The sequence below is a fragment of the Mus caroli genome, unplaced genomic scaffold (genome assembly GCF_978045245.1).
Source record: "Mus caroli unplaced genomic scaffold, Mus_caroli_1 scaffold_7, whole genome shotgun sequence".
In the NCBI taxonomy this organism is placed as follows: domain Eukaryota; kingdom Metazoa; phylum Chordata; class Mammalia; order Rodentia; family Muridae; genus Mus; species Mus caroli.
In genome coordinates, this window is record NW_028227262.1 from 19,864,808 (window position 1) to 19,870,807 (window position 6,000).

The window sequence follows — 6,000 nt, forward strand, 5'->3', positions numbered from 1 at the left end:
ATTTTCAGGAAAATTCATAGATCTGGACATCATTATTATATTAAGTGAAGTATCCAGACTCAGAAAAACTGATACTACATATTGTCTCTCATTTCAAAGATGCTAGATTTCAATTTGCATACATATCTTAATTTACATATGTACTTACATAGCTATTGAAGTTTTATATATATATATATTATTTTTACTTTACACACATACATAGGATATAGAGAGAGAGTATGAGAGAAAGAGAGAGTATGTATGAGTAAGAGAGAGAGAGACAGAGAGAGAGGTCATGAAACTAGAAAGGGGTCAATGAAAAGGCAATAAAGGTTTGTGGTGTACATTGACATGAAAGCAGAAAGGTAGATACTGGGTGTAGAAATGTACAAGTGGAGGTGAGGAGACAGGAGATGGGAGTATTTTGGCCTAGTGCTTACTTCCTTGAAGAACTGGTTTCTGCTGAGAATGTTATGAAATATATGTACAAAGGACCAAGAGATGGCTCAGCAGGTAAAATCACTTGCTTTGCAAGCCTAACGACCTACACTTGATAGAATTAAATGGCAGATACTGTGGTAAGCATCGGCAATTGATCACTCCTCTCATGAGATGGGAGAACTGCCCAGAAGATCATGGACCAGTTAGCCTGGAGAACATAAAGCAGCATAAACAAGAGAGAGCCTGTCTCAACAAGGTGAAAAGAGAGAACTTATTTGAGGTTTCTAGTGCTGTGCTGTAACATCAGGACCAGAACAACTTGGTAAGGAAAAGGTTTTTTTTTTTTCACTTATACCTTCCATATCACAGTTTGTTATTATTTTAGTCACTGTTCTATTTTTTTGAAGAGGCAGCATGACCAAGGTAACTCAAACAAAAGTATACACTTCTGGACTTGCTTACAGTTACAGAGACTTACTGTAATCATGGCAGGGAGCATGCGGGCCGACATGGCGATGGAGAAGTTGCTGAGAGCTACACCCCAATCTGTAGATAAAGAGAGGTAGTCACGGCCTGGCACAGACTTCGGAAACCTTAAAACACACCACACCCCAAGTGACACATTTTCTCCAGAAAGGCCACACCTCTAAACTTTCTGATCTTTTCCAATAGTGCCACTCCCTCGTGATGAGGTATTAAAATATTTAAGTCTAGGGGGACCATTCTTATTCAAAATATCATATTCATCAAAGGAATTCAGGGTAGGAACTCAAACAGGACAGGAATCCAGAGTCAGGAAAAGGATGCGGGAGCCATGGAGGGGTACTCATTACTCTCTGTGATCGTTTTATACCTCAAAACCAGCACCACCTGGATGACTCTTACATTACCAGTTTCAGCTGGCTGCCCAAGGTGCAGCCTTTGGCCTTTCTGCACCACTGCTTCTGTGTGGTGACCCTGAGGAAGAATAACTTCCCAGAAGATATGGCTTCAATTATGCTGCTCTGTTTCAGCCCCAGCTGACTAATAATGATTGTCCCAGCAAAGCTAAAGTTTCACTTTAATAGATCCTGTTTCTTGCAAATCACAACTGGTTCTTCAGCACTGGCCACTCAGAATCACAGATTCATAATTCAGATATTGAACAGCCTCAATCAAGTCTGTAAGATACTCTCTAACCTCCCTCTGAAACTTCAGAAGCCAAGCCTCCATCATCTGCATTTCTCTCCTCTGAATATTCAATGGCTTTTTTACTCCAAATTTCAAATGCCACTACAATCCTCCTAAAAGTGCTCTGTCAGATCTGTCACAGTAATAGAACACTCCTGACACTGATCTTTGCCTTATTTAGAGTTTCTATTGCTGGGATAAAACACCATTTGTAGAAAAGTGTTCATTAGAGCTTACAATTCTCAGGTCACACTCCCTCGCTGAGGGAACTCAGGAAGGAACTCAATACAAGAATATGAAGACAGAAACTGCTGTAGAGGTCATTGAGGACTCTTGCTAACTGGCTTTCTCTCCAAGGGTTGCTCGGTCTGACTTCCAATATCACCCTAGACCACTGACTCAGGAATGCCACCACAATTGGCCGAACCTACAAACATCAATCACTAATTAAGAAAATGCCAAACAGGCTTGCCTACAGTACAATATTATGGAGTTATTTTTTCTGTTGAGGTTTTCTTCTTTCAGATGACTCTAGTTTATAGCAGGTTGACATAAAACTATCCAGCACAATGTTCAAATCATGATACACACATGACCACATTCACATATACATATATAATATATATGTGTGTGTGTATATATATAATACAACAAAATAAATAATTCAAGTGTTTTTGTAAATATTTGTTCTTTATTAAAATTAATTATTTTTATCCTAAGTCTTCAAAAACAGTCGAGATAACAAATTGAACTCAAACAGAAAAATGTCTCAAAGATTTCAGAAACTACAGATCTTCCATAGTTGAAAAGGGATAAATATTGGTAGCAAAGATTCATTTTGAGAGAGTAAAGATGGGCCACAATAGCCATTTAGTCTGTCTTTCTTGTAAACAGATGGTGTTCCTGGAATTATTGAGACTTAGAATCTGAGAACAAGGCAGGTTTGTCTGCCCATTCTTATTAAGCCAATAAAATGAACAATAGACAAAGGAGATGTATTCATTGAGGTCACATTAGGAAGTTGGGCATAGATCCAGTGACTCTTCCAAGTCCATTTTTGGTGTCATGGAAAGAGGTTTAGGTTTGAATAGAGGGCCAGATCTAGACATCCTGGTCAAACCTGGTTCCAATGGGTATAGCCAATCTTATCATCAAACGAAAACCGCCTTTTCCTAAAATAATGAATCAAGCACATCCCTTCATGACTTGAACACAGAAATGTAGTTCTTTACACACACACACACACATTCTGTCTCTCTCTCTCTCTCTCTCTCTCTCTCTCTCTCTCTCTCTCACACATACACACACACACACACACACACACACATACACACACACCATTAAGTGAAAGGAAAGAAGCAGTTATTCTCTTTGACTTCCAAATATCAAATCTAAGTTGTAACTGTGACTAGACTCTGGAATGGGATAAAGTGTTTCAAAATATGTAACAGATATTTTAGTAAAACTCAGAAAGTTCAGATATAAAATTTATCTTAGAATATATGATGAAGTGACTGAATTTTTATTTCTAATCATTCAGAATAAAAAGAGTCAATAGACAGCCATTTGTGGCTCATACCTTTAATCTCAGCACAGGCAGAAGGAACTCAGAGTTTGAGGCTAACCTGGTCTACACAGTGAGTTTCAGCCAGAACAGCCAGAGCTACTCAGAGAAACCCTCTCTAAAACAAACAAAGGAGGAAAAAAAGAAATAAGACTGATTTGGAAAAATGTTATGAGTTAAGTATGGATGGATTCAAGAGAGAACACTGTTGCTCAACTGTTCTTGAGCTTTTGCATAGACATGAAACTTCTCTAAGCACCGGGCTTTCAAAGCTGTACTTATGCAATGGACCTGGTTTTGAATTTAAGTGAGACTACAGCTGGAGTTTAGAATCCAAAAGCATTTAAAGCATCCCAACTTTTCCTGTTTTTTTAAAAGTCTCCAAGACATGTTCCACTTCTTCACCAAAACTGAGATGCATTCCCTAGGAAAAATATTTTCAAAATAAATGAGACATATTCCATTGACTGAAGTCCTCTTCATGTCTGGGTCTGTGTGTGTATGTGTGTGTCCACAAGCATGCAAATACACATGTCTGGGAGAAAAGAAAAAGAGGATGTCCGATGTCCATTTTTTATCACCTCTCCATTTTATTCTTTGAGACAGGGTCTCTCATTGATCCTGGAAGTAGGCTGGCAGTAGCCCCTGTTATCCTCCTGGCTACAAACCCTTCCACACACAGCACCACCATACACAAATCAGGAGTCACGTGGGTAACAACAATCATCTTATTTGACATAGGTATTGGGAGTGTTTTGTCTTTTGAGAGAAGGTCTCATATAACCCAGACTGACCTCAAATTCACTATGCAGCTTAGGATGACCTTAAACTTCTATTCCTTGGGCCTTCTACTTCTAAGATGCTGGGATTATAGCTATAGACCACCACTCCTAGCAGGAAAATACTTCTGAGGCCATTTAGTCCTAACTGACTTTTTTATACTAACTATCTGGAGTTTAGTACAAAACAAAATAATATTAAAGTTTCATATGATAGAAATTAAATAAAAGTCCTACTTCTATATCTTTCCTTATATCCATGCCATTTGTAATGTGACTTGGAACTCCCCACCTTTGAACTTGGGTTGAACTTGGCTTGTCCAGCAGAGTTGCACGGAGGCCCAGTCTTGTGTGTCTTCCAACTATGTCCAATGTCCATGTAAACAAGGTGATAAAAACTGGAAGCATGTGTTATGCCAGCTGGGCCTTAGGTAATAACTCAGGAATTAAAGATTTTGAAAGTCAGCCAGGGCAAAAGTCATCTGACACTTGACCTATGGAGATATCTAACCTAGTCACATGACAAAGCTGAAGCACTGTTTTTAAAGCTACAGAGCACTGAGATGATTGTCATGCCGAATAGGCCACAGATGACAATCATATTTATAGTTATTTACGCCTTTGTAATCCTACCTTAGCATTATGTAATTTAATGAGTTCAATCTGAAATGCATATGAATCACTTGGTAGTGATTTGTTTATTCTGGTTAAAATGATTAGAAATTTTAACAATTTTTTCATTGTTCTTGTGTTGTTGTTCATCTAGGTTATTTTTATCTGTGTTCAAGTGGTAAACACTATGGATCCTAATTGAGAAAAGCATCCAGCTCAACCAAGCGGCTTGATCAAGTGGTAAGTAGTGTGAAAATGACTAAGTGCATAAAGCATATGACCCTAAGGAGACATGGACCTAAACCACCGATCAAAGAAAACACATGGTGGAACTTGTGGCTCTAGCTGCATATGTAGCAGAGGATGGCCTAGTTGGTCATCAATGGGAGGAGAGGCCCTTGGTCCTGTGAAGGCTCTATGCCCCAGTATAGGGGAATGATAGGACCAGGAATGGGAGTTGGGGAGCTAGGGGACAGGGGAGGGGATACTGGATTTTCGGAGGGGAAACTAGGAAAGGGGATAACATTTGAAATGTAAATAAAGAAAATATCTAATTTAAAAAAAAAAGAAAAGAGAGTTAATCGTGGAAAAAAAGAGAGAGACACATTTCACTCAGTGTAATAAGAGAATAGAAATAAAACCAGAATATATGTACTACAGCATTCATGGCCGAGACTGGGTATGCAGTGAGACTGCGCTAAAACCAGAATTTCCTGAAGTGTGAAATAATCATAGGTAGATTCATAGAAGACATTTTAGACATTTTTTATCCTAAAGATTTACTTTTATTTCCCTGTATGCCAAATACCTGAGGACTCCCAAGGAGACTAGAAGAGGGTACACATTCTGTAGAGTTACAGGAGATTTGTGCTGCCATCACAGGTTCTGGGAATGGAACCTATGTCTCCCTCAAGAACAATAAATGCTTTTAACTACTGAGCCATTGCCCCAGCAATAGAGTTGGATTTCCAAACAATTAATTTAAAACTCCAGCAGGTGAAGTAGAAAAAAAGGATACCAGAAATAAAAACCAACATGAACAGACACAACCCTGAAAGTTGTATCCAAAAAGAGCAATGCAGTAAGAGACTTAAAATTCTAATTCACATCCTCATTTATTTATATTCTCTGAGCCCCTCATTTATTTGTGTTAGCTGAGTACCATACAATAAACCCCTTTCCCTGCTGTCATTGGTGAAAAAATAGAAAAATAAACATGACATTGAGGTGTTTACATATATACCCAAATTCACTTTTGACTGCTGTCTTAAAAAAGCACCCTATTGAATTAATATATTTAAATAATCTCTTATGCCCCAAATAGTTAATTGAAATAAGGCAGAAATTATAATATATTACTTTGAATACATTTTCCTGAAATTGTTGCTAATGAATATAAAAATAAAATGAAAGTAAGCTAAAGAAATTCATGGCAGGGCTGGAGAGATGGCT